A 22140-nucleotide genomic window follows, 5' to 3' on the forward strand; every position below is an offset into this window, starting at 1 on the left:
GAGAGAGAGAGAGAGAGAGAGAGAGAGAGAGGGAGGGAGAGAGACAGAGAAAGAGAGAGATGGGGAGGAGGGGGGAGATAGACAAACCTTCCTTTCTATTTCTCAGATATGTCTTCCTTTCTATAAACCCCCTAGAATACCAGGGATAAAGAAGTCATAAAATAAACAGTGGAGCACTGATGAGAATAAAGAAGTATATTTGTCATAAATATTACATATTTGCAGTAACTGGGCTGCAGAAATTGACCCACAGACTTTTAGATTCCTGCATGCATTACTTTCTAATTTCTGTTCAAATTCTGTTAAATTGAGTCCTTGGTACCCTCTGAACTTGGTTGTTTGCTTGCAGATGTTTTATTGTTTAACTAAGTAACATCTAGAGCAGTGTTTCTCAAACTTGGCGACTTTAAGTCCTGTGGACTTCAACTCCCAGAATTCCCCAGCCAGCTATGCTGGCTGGGGGATTCTGGGAGTTGAAGTCCACAGGACTTAAAGTCGCCAAGTTTGAGAAACACTGATCTAGAGCTATGCTGGCCCTGGGTTAGCACTAAAGATGTTACCTAGTTGAGTAACAAAATGTCTGCAAGCAAATAACAAAGTTCACAGAACATTAATAACATCACCATTCAATTTATATAAATAAAAGAAGAGACAGATATCTCTGCCCCTTCCCACACTTCCCTACCCTCCGGAGGGGGGTGGAGAGAATGCTTAACAGAAACATTGGACAGCTCAGCATCATTCCCTGTTGATGAGTAGCCCAAGCTGTGCGTGATAGGGGAGGAAGCAACAGGAGCTAAGGCTCTATCGATTAACATATCTGAAGTAAAAACGACAGAACTAATTACCGGTGGGAGGTGGGTAGATAGGCCTATCACACGTGCAATGGCCAAATTGGTCAATGATGTATAAAGGCAAATATCTCTTCAATTGTAGTTTTTTACACTCTGACAATGTTAGCAGGGGCTAATGAAAGCTAAATGGATAATATATTTTAAGTTTCGGAGATCACAGTGTCTGTCTCTTCTTTTATAGCTACACCTGGAACTATTTTTAGGAGAGTTCGAATACACACACACATCCACACACACACATCCACACACACACATGCATACATGCATGCATACACACGCAGCTAGTTAGTTATAGTTATAGTTATAGTTATAGTTGTAGTTGTAGTTGTAGTTGTAGTTATAGTTATAGTTATAGCTTTAGTTATAGTTATAGTTATAGTTGTAGTTGTAGTTGTAGTTGTAGTTGTAGTTATAGTTATAGTTATAGTTATAGTTAGTTATAGTTATGTATTTTTTATTACAGTGTCTATTTGGCATGCTTCTTCTTCCTTTTCTCCACTAGGATTTTGAATGGAACATTGGGTATCTATGCTTCCATTCCCTTCTTTTCCCTTCCCTTCTCCACCCCTCTTCTTCCCTTTCCTTAAATAAATATGAATAAGCTCAGACACACATCTGACATTTTTCTTTCTCCAGAGAACCTCCTGGGAAGGAGAGGTCAAGATAGACTCTCTCTTGCTCTCTTTTTAAAAGGATATATCCATCAGCTCTCTGGAACCTCTCCGTGCTTCTGGATTCTGAATCAAAACCTAGTGGTATTAATTTTCAGTTATGTTTCCCCCCCATTTTTCCCGTAATCCTTGTTTTAATTATTTTTGGCTACCTTGTAGACAAACTGAAAGAAAAACCAAGTAACCCTGTGTTCTGAGTAGCGATTCAAGATTCAGCTTAATTTTTTAAATACATCAGAGGAAAGAATTTCCTTTCTACTGAAGAGTGAGATCATTTGCTTCCACAGATGCACACTACTATCCTGGGAGTCAAGGAAAAAGATCTTTGCCTTTCATTCTTGTCTGACAAGCAGCTGTAAATTTTTATTTCAAAATCTAAAGTGGTGGAATCTGTAACCTGCAGGAAAGCCTTGCACTATTCAGGGCTTCTCCTCTGCAAGTGAGAACTGCCACAAATAATTAAAAAAAATAGCCAGTAATCCCATGCTGGTGTTACTCTTGGTGGAACAAATACATGCCATCTATTTAGAAGGCAGAGAGGCCTTCTAAAGGCATACACTTTACAAAGCCAAGAGGAAAAACTTAGGCTAACAAAGGAAAAACCATGTGTGTTTTAGTTAAGAGGGCCTGTGTTAAATGCCTCTGGAGATGTTCAAACATCCAGGATATGGTTGCCCCAAAGGTGCTGTAGAAAAGGCAATTTGTCAGGGTTCCAAGTAACACCCCCAATGAAAGAAGACTCCGAGGCTTGAGTTTCCTCAAAGTTCTATTTTATTAGAAAGCTCATATTGGCACATCTGGGAAAACCCAAATCTAAAAAGTTTCCAGGTTTCTTGCACTCAAATGAAAGTTCAAGTCCCTGCCCAGCACCCTCATGTCAATCACATGATCCAATCAGGCACTGTCCAAAACTGGAGATGCCTCCCAATCACACCATCACAGCTGCAGGGCAAGATGTCCTTGACTCTCTGAGAAAGGAATGTTATTTATATATCACCCATACTCCATATAATCCCCCCTCCCATTTTGCCAGAGTAGAAAATGTGGCAGTCCTAAAGGCCCAATATAAAATATGGCTTCTGACAGGCCACCCACTCCAAGCAGAAAATCGTATCGTGTAACGAGAGTAATACAGGGGGTTAAAATCATACCTAATCACCTCTTTTTTGGCTTTTTTCTTTGAAAACATTTGTCTTCTGATCCAGAAGAAGCTTCTTCAGTTACGGCTGAATGGTGGGGATTGGAAGGATTTATATTCCTGCAATCATCTAGTCATTAGCACTCTGAAAGACTGATGTTAGCTTTCTGAGGCATTGAGGCCACTTGGAGATCACCTGAATCAGAGTCCAAATGGATGTGGAACCTTCTCAAGACTGCTGAAAGGGTCCTGTCATAGACAGGAAAGAAGTGATCTGCATTTTTTTTGGATGCATAACAATCAGTCACTGAAATATATCGATATTCACTGGGGTTAGATCATAGATGATGTAAAATGTGTTGAATATGTTGAGGAATCTGTTCTCTGCAGGAAGGATATTTAACTTCAGTAAATTAATTTTCAAGATCTTCCATCTCACTCCATCATAAACCATTAGGAATATGGTGGGGATAAAGATTCTTCGGTTGGTTCTAATTAAGTAATAGCTGAAGAGTTGAGTTGTTGATTCATATATCTTGTTCCTTTTTTTTCTGCTAACAGAAAGGCTAAAATAGCAGAGGTAAGAAGCAAAAGAAAGGTGTGATGAATAAAATGTAATGTAAAATCTTGAAGAGAAATACTTCAACTAGAAACTAATCATTAAGCATTCCCTGTAATTTGAGCTAATGAATCAATTAATGTAGGTGACTATCACTATGTCTGTTTTATCATTCAACACCCATAGTAGTCCAACAGCTTTACTGTAGATACCAAATTTTTCAGAGTATAAGACGCACTGGAGTATAAGACGTACTAAGGTTTTGAAGAGGCAAAATTTTTAAAAAGGTTTCCGCACTCTGCAAACTGCCCCAAAACGGGCCCATTTTATTCCAAAAAGAAGCTTGAATAGCCTTTAGGAGGCTTGTAGAGTGGTCCTTGGGGGTGCCCCCCCAAAATGAGCAAAAAATGGCCTGTTTTTTTGTGAAAACAGACCCATTTTTGTCAAAATAAAATTGCATGCATAGCTTTTAGGAGGCTTATAGAGTGCTCCTGGGGCTGGTGGGGGGCAAAATTGAGCAAAAAACTGGCCAGTTGTTTGCTAATTTCTGCCTTCCCCAGCCCCCAGAAGCACTCTGAAAGTCTTCTACAAGCTGTGCATGGCCATTTTGGTGAAGGGGCGGGGTTTTGTGAGGCAAAAAATGCTGTATTCAGTGTATAAGACGCACCCAGATTTTCAGCTTCTTTTTTGAGAGAAAATGTGCGTCTTATACTCAGAAAAATATGGTAACTAAATGGCTCAACAGTTGCATCTTTTTGCGTTGGTCATATGTTGTAAAAAGCAGACAATGGAAAAGAAGCAAGGAAGTCCAAATATTAGGGCAAGTGTTTCATACATGAAGCTTCAAAATTAATCCCAAAACAGCATTTATAGACTGACTGTATTTGTCAGTGATATATCTTGTCATCACTAGATGACATCTAGTATCCAGACACAAAAAGCAGAGGTTGAACCCTAATTGAGCTCTGAAAACATAAAGAAAATTCCCAATGTATCTCTTACCAAGGATAAAATACACATGTTTCCAGATTCCTAGTCTGACAGAGAGCATCCAGAGTAATTATGGGCAGTGGCTATTGATTTTTGATTCTTTGTGAACTGATGGACATTCTTTCACCAGGATTGTTTGCCAATAACCCCCTTTGACTTCTTATATGTTTATGCAGGTATCATCAGTTATAGCACCTAGAAATCTCATTTTCTGTTGACCATCTTCAATTGTTCTACTGTTATATCTTCTCCAGTAGCTCTTGTTCTTACATTATGAGTATCATGGCCCTATTGAAGTCTGGTTATGAGGAGGAGGAGGAGGAAGAGGGGGAAGAGGAGGAAGAGGAACCACCAGGACCATCCGACAGGGATGCGTGTTTTCCTTGGCATATTTGGAAAGGCTGGGGGCTGAGGATGCTGCTGTTCCAGGCCCTTCCAGCATTGGAGGAGGTGGTTGAGCAGACAGAGAGCTGCCTGCCTTCACACATAGAGGAGGAACAGCTGCTGAGAGGAAGTGGTACTAATAGGCAGCAGATCTCTTTGTTGAGGAACGGCTGCCTCCTCCACTTGATCTAAGGGCACAAAGAATGGAGCAAAGAAAGCTCAAAGAAAGGTTGCAAGGCAATCCTTGGAAAAGGTTGTCCCACCCCTCCTTACAAGGAACACCTGGAGTGAAGTGATTTAAGGAGAAACTATGGGGAATTAGTCTTTGCCAGGAACAATTATTTCTTTTGCCTTGCTTCAAGGGCTTGCTTTTCACCTTTGCTTTGAGAACTGCTGTTGGTTCATCCTTACCTTGTGGATGGCTTTGGCCCCTTGCATTACTTTATCTTCAGAACTGTCTTTGCCTTGTACCTTATCTTTTTCTTGAGGACTGCCATTTGTCTTATTTCTGAAATTTTGCTTGTGTACTTTCCTGGTAAAACAGTAGGGGGTGTTTGGGGGTGACTGAGGGTGGCTATCTTTAGGGTAGCATTCGGATGAGTCTTATGGTCTTTGGAGGGCTGTTTGTGGAACACTTCTTGAGAATAATAAAGGGCTCTCTAAGTCCTGCCTTGCCTTGACCACTTGGCCAATAATGCGCTCCAAATATTTAATGCTTTCAATGTTCACTTTCGGTGTTCAATTTCATCATATTGAATGGGAAGAAAGAATGAAAACGCACATAACTGGAGTAACAATATACATACCTGGAATGGCCTCAATTATGAAGAATGTATAAGAACCTCACAGAAGTTTACCTAGTAGAGACTCATGGTTATCATCCTTTTGAAAGGAGATGACACTTCAATTGCTGTATTGGATGATTTGTCCAAGCTCCAAGATATTCGTAATAATCCTCTTTAGTTCCCACAATGCAAAACCATCTTTTCTTTATTTAGAATCCCTGTTTACAGTAATTTTGTACAGGAAAGGACTCCCTGCGGATTTTACTCTACTAGTCACTGCTGACTGTACGAGGTGAGTCTCCTCTCCATTTCGTGGCCATGAGTCAGCACTGTCCGAATCATTGTAGCTGTTAAAAGAAGAAGAAGAAGAAAAAATTAATGGTGTTGACAATCAACTTTGTTGATGACGTAGAGCAAACATTTGGTCAGCTGGCTGAGGCTCTAAAGGAGGGGCTTCAGGTATGAAAAGGTTGATAGTTTAATATCAGATCCCAACCCTCCCTGCCCATCCTACTCTTTCCTTTTCCACCAAAAAGCATGTTTTACCAAAAATAAGACAGGAACTTATTTTCTTTTGATCTCCGGAATAAGCGCTTGGCCTTATTTTTGGGAAGGTTTTATTATTTTTGAGGTGCTGGAGGTGGCAAGCATGGTCACCTCATGGCTGCTGCTGTGTTGCAATATTTTCAGGGAGGGCTTAAATTTGGGGAGGTTTTATTTTAGCACATGCGCTCAAAACTACAATTGGGCTTATTATCCAGGGAGGTCTTATTTTCAGGGGAACAGGGTATACATACATACATACATGTAGACAGAGGGAGGGAGGGAGGGAGGGAGGGAGGGAGGGAGAGAGAGAGAGAGAGAGAGAGAGAGAGAGAGAGAGAGAGAGAGAGAGAGAGCTACCCAGAGTTATCCTGTAGTAAATTGGAAATGAATGAGCGAAAAAAATTAATGAACAAACAACTTTACATATGGTTTAATAATTTGTTTAGATATGTTATACAGTCTTTTCCCCAAGAAGCAGAAATCTCTTTATTTCATGGATGCTATCATTGTTCCTTATACTTCTAGCATTTCTCATTCCAAATATGGCTGAAATTAGGATTGAAAAATATTAAACTGTATTTTTCTAGCATGAAAGCCAGAAATTGCAATTGTTTAGTAGTTTCAGTAGTAATACTTCATTTTTGGTGTTGGAATACAGAATGATCTTTTTCAGTCTTCTGTGGGTTACCCCCCCCCCCCCCACTGCTACCCACAAACACAGCATCATCTTGCAAGTTTTAAAATAGTTCTACTGGTTGTTTTTTTTTTTTTTTGCAAACTCTGCATCTTTGTTGTTAGCAATATTTTCTAGGGCCGATTTAATTTCACTTTTCAAAATGTTTGGTTCTATTCAGTGATCCTACCTTTGTACCTATCACTGATCTGGGGGTCTTTTTTATCTTTAATCATTTTGTCTTTGTGTAAGTTTCCCTTAATTTCACAAATGTTTTTGAAGAAATCTCTTGCTGTGCTTTCCATTTGATCGTTGTCCTCAATTTCCTTGTATTCCTTATTTAGATACATCTCTTTGCCACTTCTTGCTTTTCTCTGGAATTTGGTGTTTATTGGATGATTTTTTTCCCTCTGCCAAGGTTGTCGTTTACTTTTTGTCATTCTGCAGCTATTTTTAATGTAACAGTAGACAGTCATTTCAACCACATTTGTTTTTTTCTTAATATGTGGGATATTTTTGAATTGTTTATAAATATGAGTCCAGAATTCTCAGTCAGTCTTTTTAAGAAGTTTCCATTAAATATGTTCTTTACCATCACTGGATATTCTATAAACTATTTCTGAGATTCTATATTTTGGGGTTAATTATCTTGTTTAAGCTTTCTTGCTTTACAACGTTTAAATTGAATTTTAAATAAATATATAAATAAATAGCAATAGCAATAGTACATAAACTTATATACCACTCTGTAGAGATTTACAGACTCTCTGAGCGGTTTAGAAATATTGCCCACAACAATCTGAATTTTAGTGATCTCCGAAGGATGAAAGAATGGAAGGCTGGGTCAATTTTGAGTTGTCAGGATCGAACAGCAGAGTTAGCCTGTAATACTGCATTCTAACCACCACACCACCATGGTTCATCAAATAAATAAATAAATAAATAAATCATGGTCCTACTTTAGATCAATTTAATTTAAATGTTGTTTACTCAGAAATTTATAAATTTGTCTTTTAGATGGTATGATATTTGCTATGAATATTCAAATAACCTTTTAAGGACTGTGTTAGTCTGTCACTTTTTTGTTCATGTACCAAAGCCATATTTTCTCATTATCTAAAATGCTACCATGGTATACTTCTAACTTTAGTACTCCAGTGTGTAATGTATGTGTTGGATTTATCATACTAGAGCAGTGATTCTCAACCTTCCCAATGCCACGACACTTTAATACAGTTCCTCATGTTATGGTGACCCCCAACCATAAAATTGGTCTCTCGATTCCTAAGACCATCAAAATATATATGTTTTTTGATGGCCTTAGTCAACCCCTGTGAAAGGGTCATTCGACCCCCAAAGGGGTCCTGACCCACAGGTTGAGAACCACTGCACTAGAGAATGAGAGTAATGGCAATAGCACTTAGACATATACCACTTCACAGTGCTTTACAGCCTTTTCTAAGTGATTTACAGAGTCAGCTTATTGCCCCCAACAATCTGGGTCTTCATTTTACCAATCTTGGAAGGATGGAAGGCTGAGTCAACCTTGAGCCTGGTGAGATCTGAACAGCTGAACTGCAGCTAGCAATCAGCTGAAGTAGCCTGCACTCTAACCACTGTACCACCTCAGCTCAGGTAAAGTTAAAAGATTTTCCCTGTCCAATCATGTCTGACTCTAGGAGAAATGCTCGTCTCCATTTCTTAGCTGAGAGAGCCAGTGTTGTCTGGAGACACTTCTGTGGTTATGTGGTTGAGGTTCAAGGAATGCTGTTACCTACCCACCAAAGTGGTATCTATTTATTTACCAACATTTAATAATAATAATTAATAATAATAATTTTTATTTGATTAGCCGCAACCCTCTCCCGAAGGACTCGGGGCGGCGTACAATCAAAACAAATAAAAATACACATAAGACAAACATATATACAAAAAGAACAGAGACATATACATATGTGCATGGAGGAGAGTTGACTTATAAGTGAAAGACAATTAAAAACACAATTTAAAATCCCCTTAAATAAAATTACTAAATTAAAAAACCCATCAGGAGCGATACGAAGTTATGGTTGAGCCAGGCCAGCTATTTGGAAAAGGTGGGTCTTGAGCTTGACACGGAAGGAGCGGAGGTCAGTAGTGGTCCTAATATCCGGGGGGAGGTCATTCCACAGGGCTGGGCCCGCCACAGAGAAGGCTCTGCTCCTAGGCGCCGCCCCATGGCACTGTCTGGTGGACGGCACCTGGAGAAGTCCCTCTCTGTGCGAGCGGATGGGTCGTAGGGATGTATTGAAGTGGATGGGTCGTAGGGATGTGTTGAAGTGGAAGAGAAGAAAAACAGTCACAACACTATGTACAGTATATTGACATAACTATGTCCCATATGATTGTCATATGTTGGGAGCTATATAAATGTTTATTTGGTTTAACATTTATTCCCCATGCATTTTGTTTCTATGACGCCCTCCAATAGAGAAATGGGGAGTGGTCTTTCTCTGTTTCATCAACTTTGTAATTTATCCTGATAATTTTTTTAAAAAAAGTTAAGATTGAACCTATCTTAAAAAAAATCTGAATTACTGGCACCACTTTAATTACAAGGTAAATAATCTTTGTAATTAGAGATCAGTTTATTTTCCTTAGTGATACTATTATGGCAGATAGAATTACAATGGGGCATGTTTGCATAGTAGCTGAAAGCTCATCTTTAGATATGCAGTTTGTTGTTTTTTGTAAAAAAAAAAAAAAGCCAAAACAGACTGATGTAGATTCTAATATTTCTGCCAAGGAAAACAAAGAAAAAAAAACATGAAGTTGTATGAGGAGTATCTTCAGGGTAAAAAAAAAAAATCACCCATGTATCTCTATTACAAGGTCAAATTTAAGCAAAAAAAGATGATTAAATAAATTGCATTATTTCTAATAAAGTGGAGAATATATTTCACTTTAAGAGAAGATGGACTCTGTATCTATATTATCAATGTCCTATGTTCAGGGTTAGATGTTATTACCCCTAGTTTAGACTGAGAAATATTTAAGCTACATCTGGTCTTGGCCGGAATACCAATAGTAATAGCACTTAGACTTATATACCACTTCACAATGCTTTACAGCCCTCTTTAAGCAGATTACAGAGTCAGCATATTGCCCCCAACAATCTGAGTCCTCATTTTACCGACCATGGAAGGAGTGAAGGCTGAGTCAGCCATGAGCTGGTGAGATTTGAACTGCCGACTGGCTGCTGGCAGTTGGCAGAAGTAGCCTGCAGTACTGCACTCTAACCAATGCACCGCTGTGCACAAATGGTGACATTCTTTATTCAAAAGACCTTCTTCTGTTCTTGGCAAATGCCAGTCTTTCTAATCTTAGATACTGTCTTTGCATAGATGCTTGAATAATCTGCTAAGACTCTTGTTACCACAACCTTGAACTGGGTGAAATGATACATCAAGTGCAACATTTTTTGGGAGGGAAGGGAGAGAAGGGGAAGGTAGGGGATAGAGGGGGAGGGAAGGAAGATTTTTGATGCTTCCTACTAGATTTTCATGAGGAAACTCAATGGAAAAGTCAGCAAGAAAACAGAAGTCTTGTTCTTATTGCTCTTCTGCTCCTCTTCCTCTGCATAGATAAGAAAATATCTTTGAAACAATGATGCAATCGGTATGGGTTGTCTAATAATTTTTAGTACTCTCTCCATAATTATAAAAACTGTCCCTTTACAGTATTAATCTCGGTAAACCTGAATCTGTAATCCCATTGGCTATAAATCAGAGTAATCCTTCCCTGCCCCTCTTCTGAGTTCCTGTTTCTGGAATTACTGTAGTTAATTGTTTCTAGTTTTGGCTTCAGTAATGTTACATTCTTTTTAAAAACAATGCAAGATTTGTTTTGCATGTATGCTGTTAGTACATGAGCCAAAGGGAATTATTAGCAAACTTAGAGTAACTTTGATATTTATTTTTGTGGATTCCTACAAATCAGTATTGACTCCTGGTGTTCGCCAGGACAAGTCCTTGCAGGTTTTTTTTGGCAAGATTTAAGAGGCGGCTTGCCATTGCTGTCTTTCTAGAGGTGAAACTATAGGATTGGCCTAAATTCATCCAATTAGGTTAAGGTAGGACAAGAACGTATGGTCTCCAAGTTTCTATTCTTGTGCTTTCACCACTAAACTGCTTCTGATAACTGATGGGGAAGGCATACATATATTCATTCATACATAGATATATACATATGTGTGTATGTATATGTATATGAATATGTATGTACAGTAGAACATCTGGTAACAAACTCTTCTGACCACGACCAAATTGGGGTTTTTTGTAAGCACCAAATTTCTTGTGGTTTGTTTACAAACAACAGCGATGCAAGTGTGACTGTTGCATTAATTTTGATTAAGTTCGGGGTCACGACCAAATCGGGTTGCGACCAAAGTTATGGAGATAATTATATTTGCGACCAGAGGGTCTACTGTATACTGTATAGATGCAACCATGCACACACATACATATACAAATATATAAATTAATATGCAGGATGGAGAACTCTTAAGAATCAGAAATATGAATGTTCAAAGGAATAGATAAGGAATTAAAAAAAAAATAAACCAGATAATTTGCTTTTACAGTCTGGTTGAAAAAAGATAGATAAGAACAAATTTAGATATAAAATATGTAGAAATGATCATTCTAAAACGTAGATAGAGCATTATCGGGTTTATATTAAAATGCAATTTTTGAAAATGAAAAAGTATAACCTAGGATAAAATGGTGCATTCTGGCAGAGGTCAGGTCAAAGATCAAAAATTAGTCTTCTCCAAATAGGAACAAAGAGGAATAAAAACTTGCAAGAAAAAAAAAAAAAGAAAGTAGAAGAACATCACAAGAAGTTTTTAAAAAGTTTACCTTTAATAATGTTAAGACCAACAACAATAATGAAAAACTTTTCTTTGAATTCTCCACTTAGAAGACCATTTGGATGAAAGAAAAAGAAAAAAGAAAGAAAAAAATCAGATGTTTGAGGTTGTCCAACAATATAGCTGTCTGTATCTACACAAAAGATTGCCCTTCTGCATAACTCACCTATTGATAATTTCCCCCATGCCATGTTTTTTTTTGTTCTCAATTATAAAACTTTCAAAATAAGCATATAAATATTATCAGTTGTAAGGGGTTTTTTTTCCCCCTAAATGAACATCATTTTTTGTATGATGAATAAATTGCCTATAATTAGGCTGTAGAAATAGAAGAATTCATTGCTTTTTGCTTCTCGTAGAGAAATAAAAAGTTTATCTCAAATTACACTTTGTAATTTGATTTAATCTTTTAAAAATATATTGCTAGCCTTTTCTTTATACTCAGCAAGTCTCCCATTGTCCAATGGAACTGATATTTTCTGCCTCAACGGTAATCACAAAGGAAATACTAAGACTTGAAATAAGTCTGGGTGAAGGCGTAATTCCATCTTTCCTTTCCAAGTTCCTTTCTGAGTTTTTTTTTTTAAATAGAAGATTAAGAGAGAAGAATGATTGTATTGAAGACAGATGACAGAACTCAATTATACTTCGGAATAGTTTAGCATTTAGCTGTTTCTCAAGAGGGATATTAACATTTTACCTTGGCATACGTTCTTCCTCTTTCTCTTCGAGTTTGGAAAATCCGAATAAGGTGAATGATTAAAGATTGCATTTATCAGCAAAGAGAAGACAAGCTTTACATTATGATCAGCTGCTTTTTGAAATTCCAGTGTTGCTTATCCATCTGTAGGTATTTGCTTAACCAGGTCAACTAGCTTCTTGATTCTGAAGAATGAATAACTGACCTCTCTGAACACTCATTTTCTCCCTTCTGAAAATTACCTTAGGTATTTCTGTGTTACAGGAAGAAACTTGTTGATTTGCCCTCTGCTTCCTTACAAGCAGCTTTGCTTGCTTTGGTCAGACTTCCTTGCTACTATTTGCTTATGATTTGGAACATGTCTTAATAGTTAAAATCTACCAGGAATGAATGAATGAATGAATGAATGAATGAATGAATGAATGAATGAATGAAAACTTCTCCATAGGAATGAATGAATGAATATAATATGCTAAAGCACTGATTTATTAAAATTTGCATAATTTGGACTCTACAAATGACAGAAACCACATTTTCTTCTATTTTACTTCACGACAGAATTATAAGTAAGTGAATGTGTTTGAATGCATTCAGCACACATATGCAAGCATGAGAAGCTGGATCTTAAGCCCACCTAAGAATAGTTTTCTAGAAGCATTGATTGCAGCTATTTATTGCTATTTTCTAAATGTATGGAAATCCTTTGTGACTGAGCAAAGATGTCCAAATATTCAACTGAAGATCCTAATTCGGTAGATTAACAGGGCGAACATACTGATTTTGCTTTATTTTCGTCATCATCTGACAATATTCCCTATAAGTCCTAAGCAGAGGTATACTTTCAATGAAAGTATAGCTCTTAGTATGGCTTTTGTATGTGTGTTTCTCCAAATCACACCCAAAAGTCCCTGTGGTTTTTTGGAAGTCTTTTTCAGAAATGATTTGTCATAGTCTGTTGATAGAGAAAGTTATTGGACCAGGTTAACCCAGATGGCTTTGTGCATAAGACAGGACTAGAAATCATGGTTTCTCAGTTCCTAAACTGATCATTACACCAAACTTGGTCTTTCACTATGTTCCAGGATCCTATCAAAATAGGATACTACACTGTGCAGTGAGCCAAGTTTACATTCAAAGCAAATGCAGCTGCTGTTCAGGCTAGTGGGTAGGATATGTTCACTGCATTGAATTATTTGTAAAAGTAGTATAGGTGGAATACAAATTAATACAATACAATACAATAGTAGAGTTGGAAGGGACCTTGGAGGTCTTCTAGTCCAACCCCCTGCCTAGGCAGGAAACTCTATACCGTTTCAGACAGATGGCTATCCAACATCCTCTTAAAGACTTCCAGTGTTGGAGCATTTGCAACTTCTGGAGGCAAGCTGTTCCACTGATTAATTGTTCTAACTGTCAGGAAGTTTATGAATAAATATAAATAACATAAACAGAATAGTAGTATTGGAACTAGAAGAACTTTGAAGTTCTTCTAGTCCAACCCACTGCTCAGGACTCTTAATTTTTTATATTATTGTGTTATTTTTTGCAAGTTGAAAGTGTTTCCTTTTGGACTTGTCTTTTGGAACTCTTTACCACATTATGGTGTAACTTCATTGGACAGAAATATTCTCTTCATTCAGAACTTTCTCCCTTCAGACTCTCTGGGGTCAAACCAGGGGTGTCAGTAGGGGTTGAGGTGTCAGAAAGTTCAAAGTCCTGCTTTTCCTATATGTATTGGGAAGCATATAAATTAAAAGGGTGGGGTTCAGATTGCATGGTAGTGGCTGCCATGCTAACCTTTCCCCCAGCCCCCCTGACCCGTGTAATGAAATTCAATGTAGAGACAAGTAAAGACTTACATTTAGGCAAGAAAAACCAAAAGTAAAACATATAGACTGGGTGAAACCAGGCTTAATAGCAGTAACTGTGAGAGGGATCTTGGAGTCTTAGTGGACAACCAATTAAACATGAGCCAATAGTGTGCAGCAGTGGCCAAAAATGGTAATGCAATCCTAAACTGCATTAACAGAGGGATACAATCAAGATCAAAGTTTTGGTCACCACACTATAAAAAAGATGTTGAGACTCTATAAAAAGTGCAGAGAAGAGCAACCAGGATGATTAGGAGACTGGAGGCTAAAACATACAATGAATGATTGCAAGTACTTGGAATGGCTAGTCTACTGAAGAAAAGGATCAGGGGAGACATGGTAGCAGTGTTGATCATAGGCATTCAGGCAACTGAATGAAATTTTACAAAATGGTCAAATTGATGAATGGTTGACAACTGGAAAAAACATACTTGATTCAGAAAGATGCAACTAAAGGAACAATACCTGAAAACTACAGACCAATAACATGCTTGCCAACAACCTTTAAATTACTCACAGGCATTATTGCAGATAACATTATGGATTATTTGGAAACAAACAACATCTTGCCAGTAGAGCAAAAAGGCAACAGAAGAAGGAATAGGGGCACAAAAGATCAGCTCCTAATTGATAAAATGATATTAGAAAATTGTAAGAAAAGAAAAACGAACTTGAATATGGTCTGGATTGATTATAAAAAAGCATTCGACTCATTGCCACATAGTTGGATCATAAAATGCTTAGAAACAACTGGCATTAGTAAAAATATTACATCCTTCACTGAAAAGGCTATGAAACAATAGAGAACTGAGTTGGCAGTAGGGAATGAGAACTACGGAATGGTTAATATCAAGCGAGGAATTTTCCAGGGCGATTCACTTTCACCTCTTCTCTTCATCATTTCGATGATCCCACTATCAGTAATCTTAAAAAAAATGAAATTAGGCTACCAAACAGCAAAAGAAGCTGAAAACATTTCACATTTATTATATATGGATGATTTGAAACTCTATGGAAAGTCAGAAATAGAAATCCAATCACTGACAAACACAGTCCGAGTATTCAGCAACGATATTTCAATGCAGTTTGGCATGGAAAAATGCGCCACTGTATTCATAAAAGGGCAAAATCACTACATGTGAGGGAATTGAAATGCCCAATGGCCAACTAATTAAATGCAATGAAAACGAAGCCTACAAATACTTAGGCATTTTGCAGTTGGATAACATCAAACATGGAGAAGTAAAAACTATTGTCAGGAGAGAGTACACCAACAGAGTTAGGAAAATTTTGAAATCTAAATTAAATGGTGGAAATACAATCAAGGCCATAAATACCTGGGCAATACCAGTTATAAGATACACATCTGGTATAGTTAACTGGACACAAGCTGATTTGGACATTTTGTACCGAAAAACCAGGAAACTAATGACAATGCACTACAGTTTACATCCACGCGGTGACACTGATAGACTATACCTGCCCCGAAAATCAGGTGGCAGAGGATTATTACAAGTGAAGCAAATAGTTGAAGAAGAAAAACATGCACTGGCTGATTATTTAAAAGAAAGTCAAGAACATCTATTAATCGAATAAAGAACAAAAATCTACTAAAGGCCCAACAGACGAAACAAGAATACAGAAAAGATGTGATAAAATCAAGAATGGAGAGTTGGCAGAACAAAGCATTACATGGTCAATTTCTGGAAAAAATAAAAGATAAAGTGGACAGTGAAAAAACTTGGTTATGGTTAACAACAGGTACATTAAAGAAAGAAACAGAGTCACTAATCCTGGCTGCGTAAGAACAAGCTATCCGAACAAATGCCATTAAGGCCAAAATCGAAAAATCCTCTGATGATGCCAAATGCAGACTCTGCAAAGAAGTTGATGAAACTGTTGACCACATACTCAGCTGCTGTAAAAAAATCGCGCAGACTGATTATAAATTGCGGCACAATTCAGTAGCACAAATGATCCACTGGAATTTGTGCAAAAATTATAATATTAAAACAACAACAAACTGGAGGGAACATAAGCCTGAAAAAGGTCACCGAAAATCAGATGGTCAAGATCCTGTGGGATTTTCGTATACAAACATACAAAATACTAGCGCATAACACACCAGACATCACACTGATTGAGAAAAATAAGGTTGCAATCATAGACATCGCAATACCAGGTGATAGCAGGGTCGAGGAGAAGGAACATGAAAAAGTCACGAAATACCAGGACTTAAAAATTGAAATTCAACGATTATGGCACAAACCAGCAGTGGTAATTCCATTGGTAATCGGCACACTGGGTGCTATTCCAAAAGCACTGGAATTACATTTAAAACAGTTAAAACTTGACAAAATCACCATCAGTCAAATGCAAAAAGCTGCACTGCTTGGATCTGCACGTATATTACAAAAATACGTTATGACGTCCTAGGCCCCTGGGTGGGGCCCGACTAGTAATCAATGCCAAATCCGGCGAATCAACTGGCCGCTGTGATATAATAGTATAATAGTATAATAATAATAATAATAATAATAATAATAATAATAATAATAATAACAACAACAACAACAACAACAACAACAACAACAACAACAACAATGCAGAATTCTCATCATTGATTTTATCTAGTATCTTCTTGCATATATTCTTCTCTGGAATTGTGCTATTTCTTTTTTCTTTTTTTACCATTAGGATGTATAGTACTGGGGTTGGCTAGGAAATTCTGGGACTTGAAGTCTCCATATTTTAAAATTGCTATTGAAAAAAACCTATGGTATGTTAAAGAACAACCCTCTTTAAGAAGATTTCAGATGCTGCTAAAGTTCACGGTAACATTGGAGGTAGGATCTGTCAGGGTTTTGTTTTGTTTTATAGAAGCTTTTTCCTTTACCAAAGTCAGTCTTAATTTAACCAGCTGCCAATCATCCACATATTTTCAATAAAATGTAAACATAAGATGTAGAAGTAAAAGTAGTAAAAATATTACCAGACACTGTAGGAGAAAAAACCTGTATCATATTTCATATGCAGAAAAGTGGCTATCATTACAATCAGCCAAGTAATTAATCCATATTTATGCTTTATTTATCTAGTTACATTCCATATTATGAAAGATAATAAACTGAATACCATGTGAAATAGCCTCATCAAATCCACAGAGGAAAGTGGGGATGAAATTGCAATATTCCTTGATGGCTCAAATTTTCTTAACAATATCTAGTTTCCTGAATGCTGTGGGTTTATGAACACATGGGCTGATATTATTTTAACTGACTGATTCCAGAAAATAATTATATATCATTATATCATCGGACTTAAGCACACAAAGAAACGTATGCTAGAAGAAGAACATTATTGTTTCAAACTGCATATGATGATTTGGTGAACTCCACTGGTGCTTGAAGTTAACTTTTGGCTGAAGTCCGAAGTCTGCTTACCCATACAAAGGGCTAATTAGCCTCAAAGGGGCATGCAATCAAAGGGAATTATGCCTGAATTTGCAGGTGGTTTGGTCTGAAGAAGAAAGCTTAGCCGCATGGCTGTTAAGAATATATACATAAATGGGAGCCCCACAAAGTAATCTAACATAGGAATTTCAAGGTAAAAAGTAAATGTGAAGTTCAAGAGAATTGGGGGATTGATCAGATTGGTTTTACATACAGTATAGTAAAACGAAAAAAGGACCAGTTTAAATGGTGGTGAGGAATGGGCTCTATGCAGGGGTGGGCTTCAAAAATTGCAGCAATGGGTTTGCTGCCCATTGTTGGGTGGGCGGGGCCATGATGGGCATGGCTTAGTTAACCTCCTGCACCACTGGGAGGGGGGTTTGCCCACCCCCGGTTCTGGAGGTTTTCCTCGAGCCTCTGGGAGGGCAAAAACTGTTTCCTCCGAGCTGTGGAGGCCTTCTGGAGGCTGGAAACAGGCCCATTTCCCTCCTCCTCGAGCCACTGTGTGGGCCCTGCGCTTACTTGGCATGATAAACAGAGACTCCGGGGAGGGGGAGGGGGGTGGCGGGGGTGGCCAGCAAGGGGTGGCATTTGGGAGTTTGCCAAACTGGGCAAAATCCTAGCAAGAGGATCATCTGAACCCATGTTAACCCCCAGCAGCCCACCCCTGGCTCTATGGTGTATCTTTTTAGTCACAGTTCAGACAGCCAGTTTGGCTAGAAACTGGGAGAAATTGAGTTCTACTCCTGCTTTAGGCACAAAGCTAAGGGACAACGGGCCAGTTACTCTCTCTCAGCCCTAGGAAGGAGGCAATGGCAAACCACTTCCAAAATCTTACCAAGAAAACTGGAGGTACCTTCCATACCAGGATTTCCACTGATTCGAAGCACTCACACCTCCTGCATCTGACTGTAAACAGGAAGCATCCTATTAGTGAATGCCTTTTCATCATAATTCACATAGAAAATACAGACAACAACACATGTGTATACCTGCCCTTTGTGTCCCAATTAGTATACACTTGACCTCGTGGCAGTGCAAAAAACACAATTAATGTTGCTAGTTTCTAGGCAAGATCTGTTTGTACATATTTTAATCTTGTATTTTATATTTTACGTCATATAGCATGCCTTATGAGGGATGCATGGCTCAGTGGCTAAGACACTGAGCTTGTTGATCAGAAAGGTCGGTAGTTTGGCAGATCGAATTGAATAGTGCCGCTTAATGGAGTGAACTCCCATTACTTGTCCCATCTTCTGCCAACCTAGCAGTTCAAAAGCATGTAAAAATGCAAGTAGCAAAATAGGAACCATCTTTCTGTGCACCTTCAATGTTTAGTTATGCCGGCCACATGACCATGGAGACGTCTTTGGACAGCACTGGCTTTTCGGCTTTGAAACAGAGATGACCGCTGCCCCTAAGAGTCAGGAATGACTAGCACATATGTGCGAGGGGAACATTTACCTTCACCTAGCATGCCTTATTTTAATTGTGATGCTTTTCATGCAAACAAATAAGCAAACATAAAAAATTAATGCAAGACAAAACTTGTATAAAGAAGAACAAACCCTTTTTTTATTTGCTTTCTGCATAAAGAGAGTTTATGCATGAAGAAAATCTTAGTATTGAATGCATATTTTATGTCTGGAAACCATCTACACTTTTTCTCCAGAATTTGCTTCTGTTTCAGTGTTGTGTTTTAATCAGCATCAGTTGTAAGATACCTATCAGTTGTAAGAGAGGCCTTTTAAAAGAGGTTATTTTGTTCTCTTACCAAGTAGCCACTATCTAAACGATTCTGTCCTCCCCAATACTGCTGCCCCTTACCCAGGGCTCAAAGTTTTGCCATGAAACCAGGTTCTATAATACTGATGAGAACATGAAATAATTGTGGACAAATTGGATGAATTTATCACTTTCACCATCATTTTTGATTGGGAGGAAAATGCCACTATGAATGGAAAATGAATTTCTGAAGCTTAGATCCCTATAAGATATCACCATCAAAATCCATCCTGCTTAGATACACTGAGGTTCTATTTGTGTTGCCTTAAAAATTAGAAATCTTAATGAGAAATTAGTGCTTAAGCAAATGGTTTTCAGATATTTTTAGCTAAAGTTTTTTTAAGGTTTACTTAGAGTAACTGGGCAGACTAGAATTTCAGAAAGCAATTTTTAAAATTAAGTTTTAACAAAAAGGGACTTTTAACTTTCCACCAACCTACATAAAGTATTAGCCTAACTGGCTTCTAGTTGCAGGTGTGAGAGATTAAGTTAAGCATGAGGGTTATTTTTTCCCTATTTTCCAAAAACATAGAATTGGAAAGGGTCACTTATTGAATTTCGTTTCTCCCGGTTCAGTACAGGAAATGAAAACATGAAATAAATCCAAATAAAAACATTTCCATACTTAACTGTCCAACCTCTGTTAGAATCCACCATAGAAGGGAGAATTCCTGCTTCCTTTAATAGCAGATTCCACTGTCACACTGACCTGTTAGGAAATTTTATTTAACATTCAACTGGATCTAAAAAGTAAAGGTAAACAATTATGGAATGTGCAGAAATGGATAGGTTAACTCTAAAAAATAAAAGAAAAAGAAGATTCAGAATATTTTGTGACATGGGAACTTTTCTGCAAATGGTTAGCTGACAGATACAGAGGTTAGATAAATGGACATACTGTATGTGAAATATGAACTATGTGAGAAAGAAAAACTGATTAGTAAACATTTTGATGGTTATAAATTGATATAGTGGAAGATAGAATAGTTTTCAACAATGATTGATATTATCTCATATATGTCTGTAATGATTATGATGATATTTATATTTTAAACTCTGGGCACCTAGAAAACACACTGTTCAATATAGAAATGGATGGTTATATAATTGATATCATAATGGAAGACATTATATTTTTCAATAATGATTTATATTATTGCATATACGTATTATATTATAACGCTTTGGACACCTAGAAAACACACTGTTCAAATAGAAATGGAATTTGTGATATAAAACAATACAAATATTATTTAAAAAATTCTTGAAATGGAATCTGATCAATGCTAGGTATAGTGAAAATATTATTGCCCGTGATTTGAAAAGTAACAATAAAAGAAGTGTAAGATAGTGAATCTGGGAAATTAAAGAACAACCTACAACCAAGGTATGTCCAACAAAGGGGGAACCAACCAGACCTGGGAAAATATCACTTTAGAGTTCCTTAAAAATACAGACTATGTTGCATTGCTTCCAGGTTGCCTAAGGATCAAAGTTTAGAATTTTTCCATGCATCAGTACGATTAGTCTACAGTGCTCGATGTCCGAGTTTTCCCCTATTTGAAAAATATTTTCCCCCTCTAGTTGAAGAGTACTGAAGAACTTGTACAGGAAGATAATTGACAGATGTTTGGCCTCTGTCCATCAACAAAATCTTTCAGTAGTTAAGGATGCAATCCATTTGGCTCTGACGATCTGAACTTAATTGAAATCAGAAGGTATCCCTTAAGCCTTTATGAAGCTCAAGAAGGAATCCTGCTCTTTAAAACTATCTCTCCATAACTGCCTAGTGGAATAGCATATTCTCTTCTCAGAGAAGATTGCTCCAAAACAAAACTTAATTAATTAATTAATTACTTCCAGGTCTGTTACCTTTTTGCCATCTTTCCTGAAATGTTGTATCTTCACGAGTAGTCCTATTCCTCTTGTCTTCATTATATCATGAACACAACTGAAAAAACCCCTCCTTTTTTGTTTCTTAGCTTTCTTGATTAAGCTCAAATTAATTAAGAGCTTGCCCCTGGGTGGGGCCCAACTAGTAATCAATACCAAATCCGGCGAAACAACTGGCCGCTGTGATACAATTCTGTTGATGCAATAATAATAATAATAATAATAATAATAATAATAATAATAATAATAATAATAATAATAATAATAATAATATAAAAACATTTAAACTGTTGGAAAATTTCATTTCAATACCCAATTAGTTTCTGTAATTTTCACATTACATTTCAATTGATGAAACCATTTTATTTTATATTGTATAGCTCAGTGGTGATTGTATCATTTTTAGTTCCAGACTTTAGAATAAGGCCCAGTGGTACTAAACTTTTATCCATTGTAATTTTTATGGCTGATGAAGCATATGCAATCATTTTGTACAATTCAAATTGCTATTAAACTATGTGCCATTACCTTTCTAACTAGAAAAGATCTACATAGAGGAAAACTACTCTATGGAAACCACTATTAAAACATATAAACTTTCATTCATTAACGCCTTCTTGCCTCCCAAAACCCTTCTGTTATTACCTTAGCTGGGGTTATTTAGAGGCGGTTGGTTTTAATTTACTGCACCATTCAAGCCCATAAAACTCAGGGTGCATGACACAAATGTACATAAATGTATACTAACAAACATACTTTTTTTTCCTTGGGCAAAGGCTGAGAGGTTCACATTGGATTGAGTATGACTTCACAGAAATTAATCTGTAAGGCAATTTGCTCAACAGCTCCCCACAGAAGGAACTTGTTGACTTTGGCTGTGTTTACTTTTCCTAAAAACAAATCCAACCTCCCAGACCGGCTGGCTCTTGA

Source organism: Natrix helvetica (genome assembly GCF_964273705.1).
Source record: "Natrix helvetica genome assembly, chromosome: Z".
NCBI lineage: Eukaryota > Metazoa > Chordata > Lepidosauria > Squamata > Natricidae > Natrix > Natrix helvetica.